We start from the raw sequence: 18685 nt of genomic DNA, 5'->3' as shown, positions 1-18685 counted from the left end.
ACAGACCTCTGTGATTTTAAAATGCTGGCTATGGCCCTGGACCAAAGCTGTCATAAGAGGGGACTGTGAGGTGCAATTTAGATGTACAACATTTCCCCAAATTGTGTTATCAGTTCAGGGATGTTTGGAATGGAATAAGCTACCCATCAATATCAGAGAGTGTCTGTCTTTTGGGACTTTTAAAGTACAACTTACAGATTGGATCTTAGACAAACAAACCTGTGAGCATCTATAATCCATGTTCAGTCTGGGCTCTCCCTTGTGCGTGTAACTGTATGTTGCACGCACAGGGGAGTTTGTTCATATGTTTATATAACCGATATTTGTGCAGTCATGTATACATATACAGTCATGTATATATATATATGTGTGTGTGTACATGATTGTACATTGTACACATTTATATGGTTTTGGCTTTTTTATTTATTGGTCTATTGTGATTTTGTGATTTTTTTTATGAACTTGTATTGTTAAGTGTTTTATATTTCTTGTTTGGGGACTACGGATGGAATTTAGCATTTTTGCTAATTCCGGTGTATTTATAGTGCATATCTCATGTATGCAGTGTTCATTTAATATGCATTGTCCTGTCTAAATAAACAAATAAATGAAATGTAATGAAATGAAAAATTAACCCCCCATCAGCATCAGTGTTGTGGCCTCAAGTCACATGACTTGGACTACAAATTTGCTTACTTTCGAGTTTGACTTTGACATTAACCTGGACTCGAGCCCAATGCCTTGGAAAGATTTAATACATTCTCAAAGCCAAAGATTTTAAATTATACATTTAAAAGTGTGGGTGGTGTCGTGGTCCGCGCTGTTGCCTCATGGTGGGCTTGGGTTCAGGCCTGATGGTCAGCAGGAGCCTTTCTGTGTGGGGTTTGTGTGTTCTCTCCGTGTCTGCGTGGGTTCCCTCTGGGTGCTCCGGTTTCTCCCACGGTCCAGGGACATGCAGGTTACGTTACCTGATGGCTCTAAATTAACCGTAGGTGTGAATGAGTGTGAATGGTTGTTTGTATCTAGTATGTACAATGGTGCTGAAAATTTGTGAACCCTTTAGAATTTTCTATATTCCTGCATAAATATAACCGAAAACATCATCAGATTTTCACACAAGTCCTAAAAGTAGATAAAAAGAACCCAGTTAAACAAATGAGACAAAAATATTATACTTGGTCATTTATTTATTGAGGAAAATGATCCAATATTACATATCTGTGAGTGGCAAAAGTATGGGAACCTTTGCTTTCAGTATCTGGTGTGACCCCCTTGTGCAGCAATAACTGCAACTAAACGTTTCCGGTACCTGTTGATCAGTCCTGCACACCGGCTTGGAGGAATTTTAGCCCATTCCTCCGTACAGAACAGCTTCAACTCTGGGATGCTGGTGGGTTTCCTCACATGAACTGCTCACTTCAGGTCCTTCCACAACATTTCCATTAGATTAAGGTCAGGACTTTGACTTGGCCATTCCAAAACATTAACTTTTATTCTTCTTTAAGCATTCTTTGGTAGAACGACTTGTGTGCTTAGGGTCGTTGTCTTGCTGCATGACCCACCTTCTCTTGAGATCCAGTTCATGGACAGATGTCCTGACATTTTCCTTTAGAATTTCACTGGTGTAATTCAGAATGGGGTGGCACAGTGGTGTAGTGGTTAGCGCTGTCGCCTCACAGCAAGAAGGTCCGGGTTTGAGCCCCGTGGCCGACGAGGGCCTTTCTGTGCGGAGTTTGCATGTTGTCCACGTGGATTTCCTCCGGGTGCTCCAGTTTCCCCCACAGTCCAAAGACATGCAGGTTAGGTTAACTGGTGACTCTAAATTGACCGTAGATGTGAGTGTGAATGGTTGTCTATGTGTCAGCCCTGTGATGACCTGGCGACTTGTCCAGGGTGTACCCCGCCTTTCGCCTGTAGTCAGCTGGGATAGGCTCCGGCTTGCCTGTGACCCTGTAGAACAGGATAAAGCGGCTAGAGATAATGAGATGAGATGAGAGAATTCAGAATTCATTGTTCCATCAATGATGGCAAGCCGTCCTGGCCCAGATGTAGCAAAACAGGCCCAAACCTTGATACTACCACCACCATGTTTCACAGATGGGATAAGGTTCTTATGCTGGAATGCAGTGTTTTCTTTTCTCCAAACATAACACTTCTCATTTAAACCAAAAAGTTCTATTTTGGTCTCATCCATCCACAAAACTTTTTTCCAATAGCCTTCTGACTTGTCCACGTGATCTTTGGAGATCTGGAGATGAGCAGCAATGTTCTTTTTGGAGAGCAGTGCCTTTCTCCTTGCAACCCTGCCATGCACACCATTGTTGTTCAGTGTTCTCCTGAGGGTGGACTCATGAACATTAACATTAGCCAATGTGAGAGAGGCCCTCAGTTGCTTAGAAGTTACCCTGGGGTCCTTTGTGACCTTGCCGACTATTACATGCCTTGCTCTCCGAGTGACTTTTGTTGGTCGACCACTCCTGGGGAGGGTAATAATGGTCTTGAATTTCCTCCATTTGTACACAATCTGTCTGACTGTGGATTGGTGGAGTCCAAACTCTTTAGAGATGGTTTTGTAACCTTTTCCAGCCTGATGAGCATCAACAACGCTTTTTCTGAGGTTCTCAGAAATCTCCTTTGTTCGTGCCATGATACACTTCCACAAACATGTGTTGTGAAGATCAGACTTTGATAGATCCCTGTTCTTTAAATAAAAGAGGGTGCCCACTCACACCTGATTGTCATCCCACTGATTGAAAACACCTGACTCTAATTTCACCTTCAAATTAACTGCTAATCCGAGAGGTTCACATACTTTTGCCACTCACAGATATGTAATATTGGATCATTTTCCTCAATAAATAAATGACCAAGTATAATATTTTTGTCTCATTTGTTTAACTGGGTTCTCTTTATCTACTTTTAGGACTTGTGTGAAAATCTGATGATGTTTTAGGTCATATTTATGCAGAAATATAGAAAATTCTAAAGGGTTCACAAACTTTCAAGCACCACTGTATCAGCCCTATGATGATCTAGTGACTTGTCCAGGGTGTACCTCGCCTCTTGCCCATAGTCAGCTGGGATAGGCTCCAGCTTGCCTTCGACCCTGCACAGGATAAGCGGTTATTGATAATGGATGGATTTAAAAGTGTGCAGTGAAGAAACTATTCTGTTTCCCAACAACCAATTAATTTTCATCCAATCAGCATTGATCTACATTTCAGAGGACAATATTGAACTAATTAGACAGCCAATCAATGTGTGCTAGACAAAAACAACGTACAAAGAGGCATTTTTATGATAGCCATGCTCCCCAGGATAGGAGCTTTTGTCTACAAATTTTGTGTTGGTACAACCCCGATTCCAAAAAAGTTGGGACAAAGTACAAATTGTAAATAAAAATGGAATGCAATAATTTACAAATCTCAAAAACTGATATTGTATTCACAATAGAACATAGACAACATATCAAATGTCGAAAGTGAGACATTTTGAAATTTCATGCCAAATTTTGGCTCATTTGAAATTTCATGACAGCAACACATCTCAAAAAAGTTGGGACAGGGGCAATAAGAGGCTGGAAAAGTTAAAGGTACAAAAAAGGAACAGCTGGAGGACCAAATTGCAACTCATTAGGTCAATTGGCAATAGGTCATTAACATGACCGAGTATAAAAAGAGCATCTTGGAGTGGCAGCGGCTCACAGAAGTAAAGATGGGAAGAGGATCACCAATCCCCCTAATTCTGCGCCGACAAATAGTGGAGCAATATCAGAAAGGAGTTCGACAGTGTAAAATTGCAAAGAGTTTGAACATATCATCATCTACAGTGCATAATATCATCAAAAGATTCAGAGAATCTGGAAGAATCTCTGTGCGTAAGGGTCAAGGCCGGAAAACCATACTGGGTGCCCGTGATCTTCGGGCCCTTAGATGGCACTGCATCACATACAGGCATGCTTCTGTATTGGAAATCACAAAATGGGCTCAGGAATATTTCCAGAGAACATTATCTGTGAACACAATTCACCGTGCCATCCGCCATTGCCAGCTAAAACTCTATAGTTCAAAGAAGAAGCCGTAGCTAAACATGATCCAGAAGCGCAGACGTCTTCTCTGGGCCAAGGCTCATTTTAAATGGACTGTGGCAAAGTGGAAAACTGTTCTGTGGTCAGACGAATCAAAATTTTGAAGTTCTTTATGGAAATCAGGGACACCGTGTCATTCGGACTAAAGAGGAGAAGGACGACCCAAGTTGTGATCAGCGCTCAGTTCAGAAGCCTGCATCTCTGATGGTATGGGGTTGCATTAGTGCGTGTGGCATGGGTAGCTTACACATCTGGAAAGACACCATCAATGCTGAAAGGTATATCCAGGTTCTAGAGCAACATATGCTCCCATCCAGACGACGTCTCTTTCAGGGAAGACCTTGCATTTTCCAGCATGACAATGCCAAACCACATACTGCATCAATTACAGCATCATGGCTGCGTAGAAGAAGGGTCCAGGTACTGAACTGGCCAGTCTGCAGTCCAGATCTTTCACCCATAGAAAACATTTGGCACATTATAAAACGGAAGATACGACAAAAAAAGACCTAAGACAGTTGAGCAACTAGAATCCTACATTAGACAAGAATGGGTTAACATTCCTATCCCTAAACTTGAGCAACTTGTCTCCTCAGTCCCCAGACATTTACAGACTGTTGTGAAAAGAAAAGGGGATGTCTCACAGTGGTAAACATGGCCTTGTCCCAACTTTTTTGAGATGTGTTGCCATGAAATTTAACATCACCTAATTTTTCTCTTTAAATGATACATTTTCTCAGTTTAAACATTTGATATGTCATCTATGTTCTATTCTGAATAAAATATGGAATTTTGAAACTTCCACATCATTGCATTCCATTTTTATTTACAATTTGTACTTTGTCCCAACTTTTTTGGAATCGGGGTTGTAGATTGCAAATCTTGTTACAAAGATCGTACCCACGGACTAAAGGTTAGAGAAGCAGCTTTGGGACTGAAAGGTTGTTGGTTCGATTCACTGGACTAGCAGGAATGACTGAAGTGCCCTTGGGCAAGGCACTTAACCCCCAACTGCTCCCCAAGCAGCCAACCGTTGTAGGTATGTCAGGGTCCTGTTGTATGCCGCTCTGGGTAAGAGCATCTGCTAAATGCCTGTAATGTAATATAATGTACTCTAGATGCCCTGCAGGGTCACTGGAAGAGAAGGGACTTGTGCCCTCTCTTGGTGATAACTGATTTTGTTTTCTGGTGCAGCAGAATATGCCACTAACATACAGTACCAGTCAAAAGTTTGGAAACACCTTCAAATTCGATGGTTTTATTTTTTTTCCTACATTGTAGAACAATACTGAACTCATCAAAACTATGAAATAACATCTGGAACATATGGAATTATATGGTAAACAAAAAAGTGTTAAAAAAACAACGTTTCATCTTTTAGATTCTTCAAAGTCGTCATTATTTACCTTGATAACAGCTTTGCACACTATTGGCATTATCTGAACCAGCTTCATGAGGTCGTCACCTGGAATGCTTCTCAATTAACAGGTGTGTCTTGTCAAAAATGGAATTTCTTGCCTTCTTAATGCATTTGACACCATCAACCAGTAAAGAGTAAATAATAAAAATACAGTTCAACAACTGTAGTAATCCATATTATGTCAAGAACCACTCAACTAAGTAAAGAGAAATAACAGTCAGTCATTACTTTAAGACACGAAGTGTCTTTTAGTTAATTAAAATAAAGAAAAAACATCGAATTTGAAGGTGTTTCCAAACTTTTGACTGGTACTGTCATTTTAGTGCTCATAGTTACAGTAACATTATCAACAAAAACAACCATTTAATTACAGTAATAAACATTCTGCACCCCCTGAACTGTCAGTCAACCTAAAATCTAGCCTAGGGCTCCAACACTGTCAGGGTCGGCCCTGTTCTTATAACAAGAAAAACATTTTGTTATTACTAGAAAAGTATTTTTAAAAATTGCTATAAAAACAACATAATTGATCTTGCTTTTACAATGTATCCTACATTGTTCAAAGTCCCTCCCACTCCAGGATCTGGTCTTCCCAGGCAGTCTCCTGTCCCAATACTACCCAGCTCTTTGAGGCACATGGGCGCAGCGCCGATCTCCATTTCTATAGCCTTTGGCCTCTTGCCTATAACTAGGGTTACAGTGGGGGGTCTAGTCCTCTGGTATATTGGAGGCCATGGCCTAACAGTTAGAGAAGAAGCTTTGGGACCAAAAGGTCACCGGTTTTAGTACCTGGACCAGCAGGAATGGTTGAATTGCCCTTGAGCAAGGCACATAAACCCCACCTGCTCCCCAGGCTGCCCTGATTATGTTGTACATCACTCTGGATAAGAGCATCTGCTAAATGCCACTAATGCAATGCATATGCAGTACTGACACAGATACTAGTAAACAATCCTACCGTACATGGTTACCAATGGTTACATACTTGGAGAAAACCACAAAGATTTTAATATCCCTGAACAGTGTATATGCGATTGACAATAGTACAGACACATTACAAAGACAGATTCTCACATCCCAGTGTTTATACAGATGCAACACATTGTTCAGACCTCTTAGACATTGATTGTTTTCCAGCAGATCAACTTGGATGACTTCATGGGGAACTTAATGGTTACAAATTACAGTGTATTAAATGACTTCAGTCTGGGTATTTTATTAAAAAATTGGATCCTTGTAATCCTTGCAGGAATCATCTTTGACACATGTTGTACTTTGGCTCTAGCAATCATAATCAACAAAAAAAATGTCTGACCAAGTTTTGCATCTGTATGAATGCTGTAATTTGGGAATACTTCCTTTATTTATGTTGATTCTATGTAATATTTATCTCATAATAATGAAGTGTTTTCTAATAAAGATGTCTTTTCATTATAATGAGATGCTAATGGGATTTTTTTCCTTGTATGATCCAACGGCAGCAAGAAGCAATGCGACGGTCAGGAAAGCGGAAAAAAGACAAGTTTCACACAAGAAGTCCTGGCATATTTGAGAACAGACAGCACATTGATGTTCAGACTGGTAGCTATTCATGAATCTCATTTGCAATGATTACTTTTTGGATGTTTTCTTTATCACTATACTCTTCATTTTCTGTTTGGCATTGTAAACAACAGTGGAAACAAACTTTTGGTTCATTGTCAGCCCTTTCTGTCATTGCTTCCAAGACAGCCAATAAATCCACTGTAGTCTTAAGAGTTTCTCTTAAGACAGAACTTTGCTTTTGGCAAGGGGTCTTAGAGATTTTGCAGACAGGGATCTCATTAGCTGTCAAACACTACAATGACCGGTCAAATAAGCTAATAGCTGTAAAAACCTCAATAAATATAACAGTATAATGATGGGCGGCACGGTGGTGTAGTGGTTAGCGCTGTCGCCTCACAACAAGAAGGTCCGGGTTCGAGCCCCGTGGCCGGCGAGGGCCTTTCTGTGCGGAGTTTGCATGTTCTCCCCGTGTCCGCGTGGGTTTCCTCCGGGTGCTCCGGTTTCCCCCACAGTCCAAAGACATGCAGGTTAGGTTAACTGGTGACTCTAAATTGACCGTAGGTGTGAATGTGAGTGTGAATGGTTGTCTGTGTCTATGTGTCAGCCCTGTGATGACCTGGCGACTTGTCCAAGGTGTACCCCGCCTTTTGCCCGTAGTCAGCTGGGATAGGCTCCAGCTTGCCTGCGACCCTGTAGAACAGGATAAAGCGGCTACAGATAATGAGATGAGATGAGATCAGCCAGATTTTTCCTATATTCTCCAATGTAAAGCTGATCCAGATTACGCTCCATGGTTTGTTGAGCAGATGTGGGATCACATGTAGCTAGGGCAAGACAAAATAAACCTTTAATTTGTGTTGGTCAAAAGTAAAATAGATTGGATTTGTTGAGCGGACATGGGCTCACATGGGGTCAAAGTAGACCTTTAAGATACTGTATATTGGTCAAAAGGTAGAAAATTTCAGAAATAAAACAAGAAGTTTCGAAGGAGTCAAACAATTCCAGAAGGTGGACCAAATGTCATGAAAATGCCACCCCTTACAGAAAAACCGCATGAACTTCACATGTATTTCACATGTGATCACGTTACCACGTGGAATACATGGTATCAGATTTTGTAACATGTTACCATGTAGAGCACATGTGGAAAACATGTTACCACATGTGTAAAACATTCCCACATGTGATTCACATAAAATTGGGCCAAAACCACGTTTCCCATGTGCAAATACTGTAACATGTTTCCCATGTGCAAAACACATTTTCCACATATTTCACATGTGAGAAATCACATGTGAAGTTCATGTGGTTTTTCTGTAAGGGACATTATTCAACAATACAGCAGATGCAAATCAAGCCTGTGGGCCGTCTTTTGAAACTAAAGAGAAAACTAGTTGCAGATCTAAGATTCTGCGTAAATATTTAAAATATGTGAATCATAATAGACCAGTTTCTTTGATCAGGTGTTTTTCAATAAGCATATGCTATCTGTGCAACTGGCTAATTCTGATTTGTGTCCTAGAATTATACTTGGAGGAGCTGAGTGATCATTTTGAGAATACCAGCGTGGAATGCCAGACAGATGCTTTTCTGGACAGGCCAGCCACACCTCTCTTTATTCCTGCCAAATCTGGCAAAGATGCAGAGACACAGATAGAAGAAGGAGAGGTATTCCTTCTTCATTCTTAATCTTATTCATTATTAATCAACATGGTGTATGGTTTTCTGCTTAATAGTTATGGCCACTTTTAAACAGGTTTGTGTATTGCCACATTCCTTACAAGTAGTTTGCACTTTACGGTTTCTCAGATACCACAATGGATACAATTACATGAAAAAGAAAACAGTACAATGAAATCATATTACAATAAGACATTACAGATGTCCCTGCAACATGCGTATGTGTTTACATCTAACAGTCTGATTTTGGATCATTGTCAGGCTAGCTGTTTTTTTTTTTTACAGCGATTCAGAAAGGATTCAATGTGATAAGAGTGTAATAAAGTTGATGTCTTTCTTGGTTACAGCTGTTTGATTTTGATCTGGAGGTGCAGCCATTGTTGCAGGTGTTAGTGGGAAAGGCCATGGAGCAGGCTTTGCTGGAAGTACTGGAGGAGGAAGAGCTGGCTTGGTTGAGGGCTCAACAGCGTGCTTTCCAGGAATTGCGTAATGCTGAATTAGTGGAAGTTCAGCGAATGGAGGAGCAGGAGAGGCGCCACAGGGAGGAGAAGGTATAATCAACTGCATCATGTCCAGCTAGAATCCTCATGTTGCCCATTTCCCATTCCCAGAAATGATGTGGTCAATCTTCAGCAGTTCTGGATAGATAATAAATAAGAAATTGAATTTACATGTTTTAAATATACCTAGCATAACTGACCAATTTTCAGTGTGTTTCGATACATAGGTATACTGTATGTCAGGGGTCTTCAATCCTATCCGCAAAGGGCCAGTGTGGCTGCAGGCTTTCATTCCAACCAAGCAGGAGCTACACCTGATTTCACTTGTTTAATCATTTCACCCTCGTCTCCAATCAACAATCAAGTGAGCCTCCAATTTGGCTGTAATGAAAGCCTGCAGCTACACCGGCCCTTTGCGGATAGGATTGAAGACCCCTGCTGTATGTTGTTCAGAACAAAGTTGATATGACATCTTTGTACAAATTGAGCACAAATTTGACCTGTATTCTTAAATGCAGGAACGGCGAATTAAGCAGCAAAGGTTGATCTTAGAGAAGGAAAGAGAAACAGCAGAGAAAATCGCTGCAAGGACATTCACTCAACGTTATCTTGCAAACCTGCTTCCCTCAGTCTATGCAAATCTGAGAGACCATGGATATTTCTATGACCCAGTGCACAGAGGTGTGTTTCTAATTTATTTTAATGCAAGTATTAGATACTAAAATGTGTTTTAAGTACAACTGTATTAAATTTGACATGAATCAGCATCTAACACTGAATGTCCCTCCATAAAGTGACATTTTGCCTTTTACAGCAAAATTCCTAAGAAGAAATGTGCAATCTAATATAGCATAGCTATTAATGTCACCAAAGTACAATGTAAATCGACTACTTCACCAAACATTTAAATAGATATAAATGATTAAATCCATAACAAATTACACAAACAACTTAAATGTGGCTGGTAAATGTGAATTAGATGGTTAATATGTCCAACTATAGTGCCATTATAGAGATGAGGAATGAGCCGATATAAACACTATGTCCGAGGGTGTTTCCACATTTGACTGACCGCCCACAAATGCACGCAAGGAGAGAGGAAACCAGTTACAAAAAAAAAAAAAAGTCAAATATCAACACAAAATGTGTATTTCAGAGTAGACAGAAAAGACATTTGCTAAGTTATTCTTGTACAATAAGGGTACGCTGACACTTGCACGATTCCGTGGCACGCATTGGCACGACTCGAGTCGTGCCAGTGCGCAAACTAGTCGTAAACTGGCGTGAAGTGTGCGTAAACCCGTCGGGACTGCGTGCCATGTCGGGACGAGAATTTTGAAATGTTCAAAATTTTGGTCACGACAAAATTTCGCGACCGGGTCGTGAACTATGCGCAAACTGTTCGTGATCTCGTCGTGAACTCGTCGGGACGATGCGGGAGGATGCGTGCCAGTGTGTGGAAGTGCGCGCCATGCCACGACTGTCACGAACTGCCACGAATAGTTCACGAACAGCTCACGTCGAGTTCACGAATTGGTGCGCGTCGCAGCGTGGCCGTGCCTTCCCACTGACACAGTCACGCATTGATGGCACGAGCAGTTCACGACTAGTTTACGCACTTCACGAACAGTTTGCGCATGGCACGAGCAGTTCACGACGAGTTCACGAGCAGTTCACGACTACTGCGCGACAGTGGCGCTCGCGTCGGTGCGGGGGTATATATAGGGCTTCCCGGACACTTCTCGCCATTCGCAATTTTTTTTCTTGCTTTTTTCTTTAATGTCTTTTATTTTCTATTCCTTCATGACTTTTTTTTTTTTTGGGGGGGGGGGGGGAGTTTCGTTTCTTTTATTTCAAAAATGGAACAACTGTGGATGCAGCTCATGAAGCTACTACCATTCTTTCTTGCCAAGGGACAGCACCAGCAGGGGACATGCAGTAATGTGACAGGTAGTCTCGCTGATCCTTTGCATCCTTCTGGGTATGATGGCCGGTTAGAGGCAGCAGCCCCTGCAGGTGTCGGTCAGTCCTCCATCCACCAGGGATCAGATCATGTGTGTCCGGATCTTCGCGGTCCACTTCTGAAATTGTGTGTGGGTATCTGATGAGGATGAGGTTGTGCATGACACAGGCGTGCCCAAGTCGGCACGACACCGTCCGAATTGCGCAAACTCGTCGTGCCAATGCGGGAAGTGCGTAAACCATGCGCAAACTATGCGTGAACTCGTCGTGCCAGTTCGTGAATGTGGACGGGCACGCATTCGTGAACTCGTCGTGAACTATGCGTGAACTAGTCGTGAACAGTGCGGGAGCCTCCCAGTTCGTGCCCCAAAATGGCACGACTTGCCACGACAAAATCGTGGCCAAAAGTCGTGCAAGTGTCAGCCTAGGGTAAGTTATGAATAACTGCTAAGTTATGTTAGCCAGACAGTTCATTCTACCACCAAAATATTGACATCCATAAATGAACTCTAATCATGCTGTGCCAAGATGCACACTTGGTCTTCCAGGGATTGAGACGCATTCATTCGATTGTCCATCAGAAAGCCACAACTTTTAATATCGTGTTCGGTTTCATATATTTGAACAATTCTAACAAAAATGCACACAAATTTGATTGTGCCAGTGCTGCCATCTCATGATGCCAGTGACATGCATCTCATTTTCTATCTAGACACTGCATTTTTCTTTAATGTAATATATACTAATTTTCTGTTCAACAGATGTTGAGACTGGATTCCTTCCCTACCTGATGGTAGAAGTCAACAATACTTTGGAAAAGAAACAGGCTGTACGAACAGTGTTTGATAGTGAGTACACATTTACCATTGTATCCGTTGTGTTCTGCATGAATTCTTTTTTATTCTATTCCACATCAAATGTGAAGTTTTCTTTAGATAGTTTACACACACACACACACACACACACTATATATATATATATATATATATATATATATATATATATATATATATAAAACACAATTCAAAGTTTTTGGATTCTACATTTGTGCTTTTGAAGTTCCAATCGAAATGACCTTACTGTAGTACAGTACTGTGCAAAAGTCTTAGGCACCCTATTTTTTTTGCATACAAACTTTGTTATAGATTTCTTTTTTATGACTTCTACATTATCAAGTCAGTACAAAAACATTTTAGATTTCCAAGCATTCATTTTCCAGCACAAAATTCAGAGGTGGCAAAAGTACTCAGATTCTGTACTTAAGTAGAAGTACAGATACTTGTGTGAAAAAATACTCTGGTAAAAGTAGAAGTACTGATTCAACTCCTTAACTTAAGTAAAAGTAAGAAAGTACAGGCTCTGAAATGTACTTAAGTACAAAAGTAAAAAGTGCTAATGAATTTTTACCATCAGTGATACACAATACCTCTTTTTATAACTCGGCAAAACGAAAAAAGTTCTAGGCACACAAAATAGAATAGTTTTCCTCTTTGGTTAACAACCTGCATGGTGCTGGTACAGAGAAAAATAAAATTACTGGACACAGTCTAGTTTTGCTGCAAGCCAAATTTCAGACAGAATAATCAAGACTGAACTGACCAGAGGTCCTGCATGAGTACCTGGATAATTTTTAACAGCTTTGGTACTCCCAATCCTATACTTAATGCACTGTATATTACTTTTAACAACATTTGTTTCGTTTGAAGCACTATATTGAAAAACTAGCAAAGTTTTGACAACCTTACTATATTCCAATAGGCAAATCAGTTTTCAGCAACAGAACTTGAAACATTATGATCAACATGGAAACTCTAAGTCTAGTCAAGTCTTTTTCCTTTTGTGAGAAATTCACTCATCTCTACCACACTACCAAAATCTTTTATTCAGCCTCAGCAGAAGCTGGTTTTCAAAGTTCTTTGAGTCAAGGTGTGCCCTTTTGGGTCTGAAAATCAGTCCTGCAGTGCTGAAAACCCTCTCACAGGCAGCCAAGGCAGGTAGGGGTGTGTTGAGCTTCAATGACAAATTGCACACTGCTGAGAAAGATTTCAGGACATCCATGTTATCAGCTGGGCAGGCCAGGTAGGACTCCAGCTGCGTGGAGTTTTCTTGAGCATTTCCCTGCTTGATGGGGGGAAAAGAAGTCCTCCTCCTCTGATGAATGGGAAGTGTCACTTGGATGCACCACAGGTTGCTCCTTTAGATGGCTTTTGATGAAGTCAAGGCCTATGGAATACAACACCAAAGGATTAAAAAAAAAATTTTCCATAAATATCACCTTTGTAATACCTAGATTAAAAAAAATCATGGAATTAGATTACAATATTTGACAATACTTTGCAATAAGGATACATACAAATCATCTCATCTCATTATCTCTAGCCGCTTTATCCTTCTACAGGGTTGCAGGCAAGCTGGAGCCTATCCCAGCTGACTACGGGCGAAAGGCGGGGTACACCCTGGACAAGTCGCCAGGTCATCACAGGACTGACACATAGACACAGACAACCATTCACACTCACACCTACGGTCAATTTAGAGTCACCAGTTAACCTAACCTGCATGTCTTTGGACTGGGGGGGAAACCGGAGCACCCGGAGGAAACCCACGCGGACACGGGGAGAACATGCAAACTCCACACAGAAAGGCCCTCACCGGCCCCGGGGCTCGAACCCAGGACCTTCTTGCTGTGAGGCGACAGCGCTAACCACTACACCACCGTGCCGCCCCATACAAATCATATACTGAAGTAATTCAGGATGTACAACCCCGATTCCAAAAAAGTTGGGACAAAGTACAAATTGTAAATAAAAACGGAATGCAGTAATTTACAAATCTCAAAAACTGATATTGTATTCACAATTGAACATAGACAACATATCAAATGTCGAAAGTGAGACATTTTGAAATTTCATGCCAAATATTGACTCATTTGAAATTTCATGACAGCAACACATCTCAAAAAAGTTGGGACAAGGGCAATAAGAGGCTGGAAAAGTTAAAGGTACAAAAAAGGAACAGCTGGAGGACCAAATTGCAACTCATTAGGTCAACTGGCAATACGTCATTAACATAACTGGGTATAAAAAGAGCATCTTGGAGTGGCAGCGGCTCTCAGAAGTAAAGATGGGAAGAGGATCACCAATCCCCCTAATTCTGCACTGACAAATAGTGGAGCAATATCAGAAAGGAGTCCGACAGTGTAAAATTGCAAAGAGTTTGAACATATCATCATCTACAGTGCATAATATCCTCAAAAGATTCAGAGAATCTGAAAGAATCTCTGTGCGTAAGGGTCAAGGCCGGAAAACCATACTGGGTGCCCGTGATCTTCGGGCCCTTAGACGCCACTGCATCACATACAGGCATGCTTCTGTATTGGAAATCACAAAATGGGCTCAGGAATATTTCCAGAGAACATTATCTGTGAACACAATTCACCGTGCCATCCGCCATTGACAGCTAAAACTCTATAGTTCAAAGAAGAAGCCGTAGCTAAACATGATCCAGAAGTGCAGGCGTCTTCTCTGGGCCAAGGCTCATTTAAAATGGACTGTGGCAAAGTGGAAAACTGTTCTGTGGTCAGACGAATCAAAATTTTGAAGTTCTTTATGGAAATCAGGGACGCCATGTCATTCGGACTAAAGAGGAGAAGGACGACCCAAGTTGTTATCAGCGCTCAGTTCAGAAGCCTGCATCTCTGATGGTATGGGGTTGCATTAGTGCGTGTGGCATGGGCAGCTTACACATCTGGAAAGACACCATCAATGCTGAAAGGTATATCCAGGTTCTAGAGCAACATATGCTCCCATCCAGACGACATCTCTTTCAAGGAAGACCTTGCATTTTCCAACATGACAATGCCAAACCACATACTGCATCAATTACAGCATCATGGCTGCGTAGAAGAAGGGTCCGGGTACTGAACTGGCCAGCCTGCAGTCCAGATCTTTCACCCATAGAAAACATTTGGCGCATCATAAAACGGAAGATACGACAAAAAAGACCTAAGACAGTTGAGCAACTAGAATCCTACATTAGACAAGAATGGGTTAACATTCCTATCCCTAAACTTGAGCAACTTGTCTCCTCAGTCCCCAGATGTTTACAGACTGTTGTAAAGAGAAAAGGGGATGTCTCACAGTGGTAAACATGGCCTTGTCCCAACTTTTTTGAGATGTGTTGCTGTCATGAAATTTAAAATCACCTAATTTTTCTCTTTAAATGATACATTTTCTCAGTTTAAACATTTGATATGTCATCTATGTTCTATTCTGAATAAAATATGGAATTTTGAAACTTCCACATCATTGCATTCCGTTTTTATTTACAATTTGTACTTTGTCCCAACTTTTTTGGAATCGGGGTTGTATCATAAATTACTGCTGCAAATGATCATGTCACTATATTTTTACATGATTAGCTCACACTTAATATGATCGTCAGCTAAGGAATATTAATTGACAGTTACTTCATATATTATATGCTATCAATTGGCTGGATTACAGTTGCATAGATGTTTATTTCAGACATTTACTGTATTTGCTCAGCCTCAGTGCTGCTTCTCATAGAACTATAAGGCTATCTTTTAATCAAACTGGTCGTTAGATGCAAACATTTACATAGAACAAGATTACATAAATAAAGTTACATAAATAAACTTTTATGTAACTGGAATCCAGCTAACTGGTTGTGTATCAATTGATGTATGAAGTAACTGAGTTTATATTCATCGACTGATAACCTATTAAGTGTGAACTATTCACATGAAGTCATAGTGACTTGATCATTTAGGCAAGGCAAGTTTATTTATATAGCGCATTTCATACACAGTGGCAGTTCAATGTGCTTTACAGAGGTAAAAGCAAAAAGTAAACAACAGAAAATAAAATTACATAAAAAAATAAATGGGGAAGAAGAGAAAAAAAATAAGAAGAATTAAACAATAGTAGAAATAAAATAATAAAATGAAGTAAAAGTTCAGTAAAAAAAACAGCAGAATAAAATAGAATAAAAGTTAAGTAAAGTTTAAAACATGCAGAGACTGTAAAAGTTAAATAAAGTTTAAAACATGTAAAGGTGATGATATTTATCAGTTAGCAGAAAGCATCTGAAAACAGCTTGGTCTTTAGTCTAGATTTGAAGCTGCCAACAGCAGGAGCATTTTTGATGTCCTCTGGGAGTTGGTTCCATAGCTGTACCAGGCACGTGCACACACAGGTCTTTAGGGGTGCTTGAGCCCCTGCCCTTTTTGCCTCTAATTAAATGTTGCCCTTTTAAAATAATAATAATCCTAATAATAAATAATACAGTCCTGTTAGAAGTTTAAAACAACGGCGGTACAAAAACTCCACGGCAATCTACCAATTTTCTTGTAATCCGGGGTGGTTGTGTGCGTTGAGCCGCCGCTTCTCTGTCCATTGCTGCTCCGTTCGAGTGAGGCTAGAGAGAGGGCGTGCGGACTGAGAGAGGGGGCGCGCGACTGAGAGAGGGGGCGCGCGGCCAGAGAGAGGGGGCGCGCGGCCAGAGAGAGGGGGCGTGCGGACTGAGAGAGGGGGCGCGCGGACAGAGAGAGGGGGCGCGCGGACAGAGAGAGAGGGAAGAAGCCACTGCACGCGCTGCCACAATGATAACAGAGGAGACGTGACAGTGAGGCAGCTTGAACATGTGAGTTATGGTCTAACAGTTTGCCCTTTCAAACTGTATGTACATGGCATTTGGGCGTTTGTAGGGCTACTGACATTTGTGCGAGTAATTTAAGTCTCTGTAGTTTAATAATCTGCTTGTTAACTGACGTGACCTGACCTGTTACTGTTCACAATCGATTGCCTCGGCCGTGCTTCGGTGTAAATGCAAGTATCATATATCGCCGGGAAGCTTACATTCTCCTCTTGTATATATAACTAGTCGTCGACCTCTTCCACAACGTGCTCAAATCAAATGTGGGTTATGTTTCAGAAAAAAACAAAAACAAAAGCTTGTGAAAAATGTACTCAGAAGCCTATGCAAAGAAGAGAGGCTCTCTGATCTCCTTCTACTCTCGATTGAAAAAGACATACCCATAAATCACAATGAGGTCATTAATATCTACAGGGACATGGCCCCCAGAAGGTTACTGCTTTAAGGCCCCTGGAATGCTAGGCTTCTACCTTATGAGAGGAAGGACTGATTTTTATCATTTTGTCCATTAGGCTATTTACTTATTTGTTCAAAGTTCAGGTTTCACTGTTCAATGTTAAATCTTTAACAATAAAAAAAGCCTAATAATGCACCAGTGTTTTATTGCTTTGCATGTCTTCCAAGCCTATGATAATGTGAGTGACAATTTTGCTGACACAAAAGAAATGGCAATTGCATATCACTTTCACCAACACAGGACACATAGCTAAGTACTTACCTTCCTATTAGTACGTTAATTTTAATTCTACATTTCCATATTTTGGAAAGGACCGGGGGAAAAAAATCATGCACTTGCTGCCCTTTTTCTGACTTTGAGCCCCTGCCCCTCTATAATCTTGTGCACGTCCCTGAGCTGTACTGCATAGTAGCTAAAAGCTGCTTCACCACACTTTGTTTTAACAACAGGTTTTACCAGTAAATTTTGCTGCTGCGATCTGGTAGATCTGATTGGGTTAGGCCACTGCAACATATCAGAGAGGTAATTGGGCCCTGTACCATTTAGAGATTTGTACACCAGCAGCAATGCTTTAAAGTCAATTCTGTAGCTTACTGGAAGCCAGTGAAGGGACCTTAGAATTGGAGTAATGCGCTCTGTTCTTTTTGTTCCTGTGAGAACCCTAGCCGCTGCATTTTGAATCACCTGAAGTCATTTGATGGTCTTTTTTGGCAGGCCTGTGAAAAGGCCATTGCAGTAATCAACCCTACTAGAGATGAAGACAATAAATTTTTCCAGATCATTTTTTGACATAAGTCCTCTTAGTTTGGAAATGTTTTTTAGGTGATAAAATGCCGATTTAGTGATTGCTTTCATGTGACTGTCAAAGTTTAGCTCGCTGTCAATGAAAACACCAAGATTTTTAACCATATCTTTTGTTTTAATCCCCTTTGTGTCAAGAATAGTGGTAATCCTGAGTCTTTCATCTTTTTCCCAAATAGAATTACTTCTGTTTTATCTGTGTTCAGTTGAAGAAAATTTTGTGACATCCAGTTGTTGATTTGGTCGATACACTGGTAGAGACATTCAAGGGGGGCATAATCATTAGGTGATAGAGCAAAATAAATTTGGGTGTCATCTGCATAGCAGTGATACAAAATTGAGTTGTTCTTGATAATTTGTCCAAGTGGGAGCATATAAAGGTTGAATAATGGTCCAAGGATCGACCCCTGGGGGACACCACAGGTCAAGGACATTGATGTTGAGGTACAATTTCCCATGGTAACAAAGAAGCTTCTATCTTTTAAGTATGATTTTAACCAATTAATAACTTTACCAGTCAACCCAACCCAGTGTTCAAGTCGATATAGCAGTATGTT

At 40.8% G+C, this 18685-nt stretch overlaps 1 pseudogene; it reads left to right on the top strand.

Moving 5' to 3' along the window:
* Positions 1–18685, top strand: part of LOC132899030 (radial spoke head protein 3 homolog B-like) — a 36498-nt pseudogene that overhangs the window by 2750 nt on the left and 15063 nt on the right.

This window comes from Neoarius graeffei, chromosome 15 (assembly GCF_027579695.1).
Source record: "Neoarius graeffei isolate fNeoGra1 chromosome 15, fNeoGra1.pri, whole genome shotgun sequence".
NCBI lineage: Eukaryota > Metazoa > Chordata > Actinopteri > Siluriformes > Ariidae > Neoarius > Neoarius graeffei.
The sequence above is the reverse complement of the archived record's forward strand: the minus strand, read 5'-3'. Positions and strand labels throughout refer to the sequence as shown.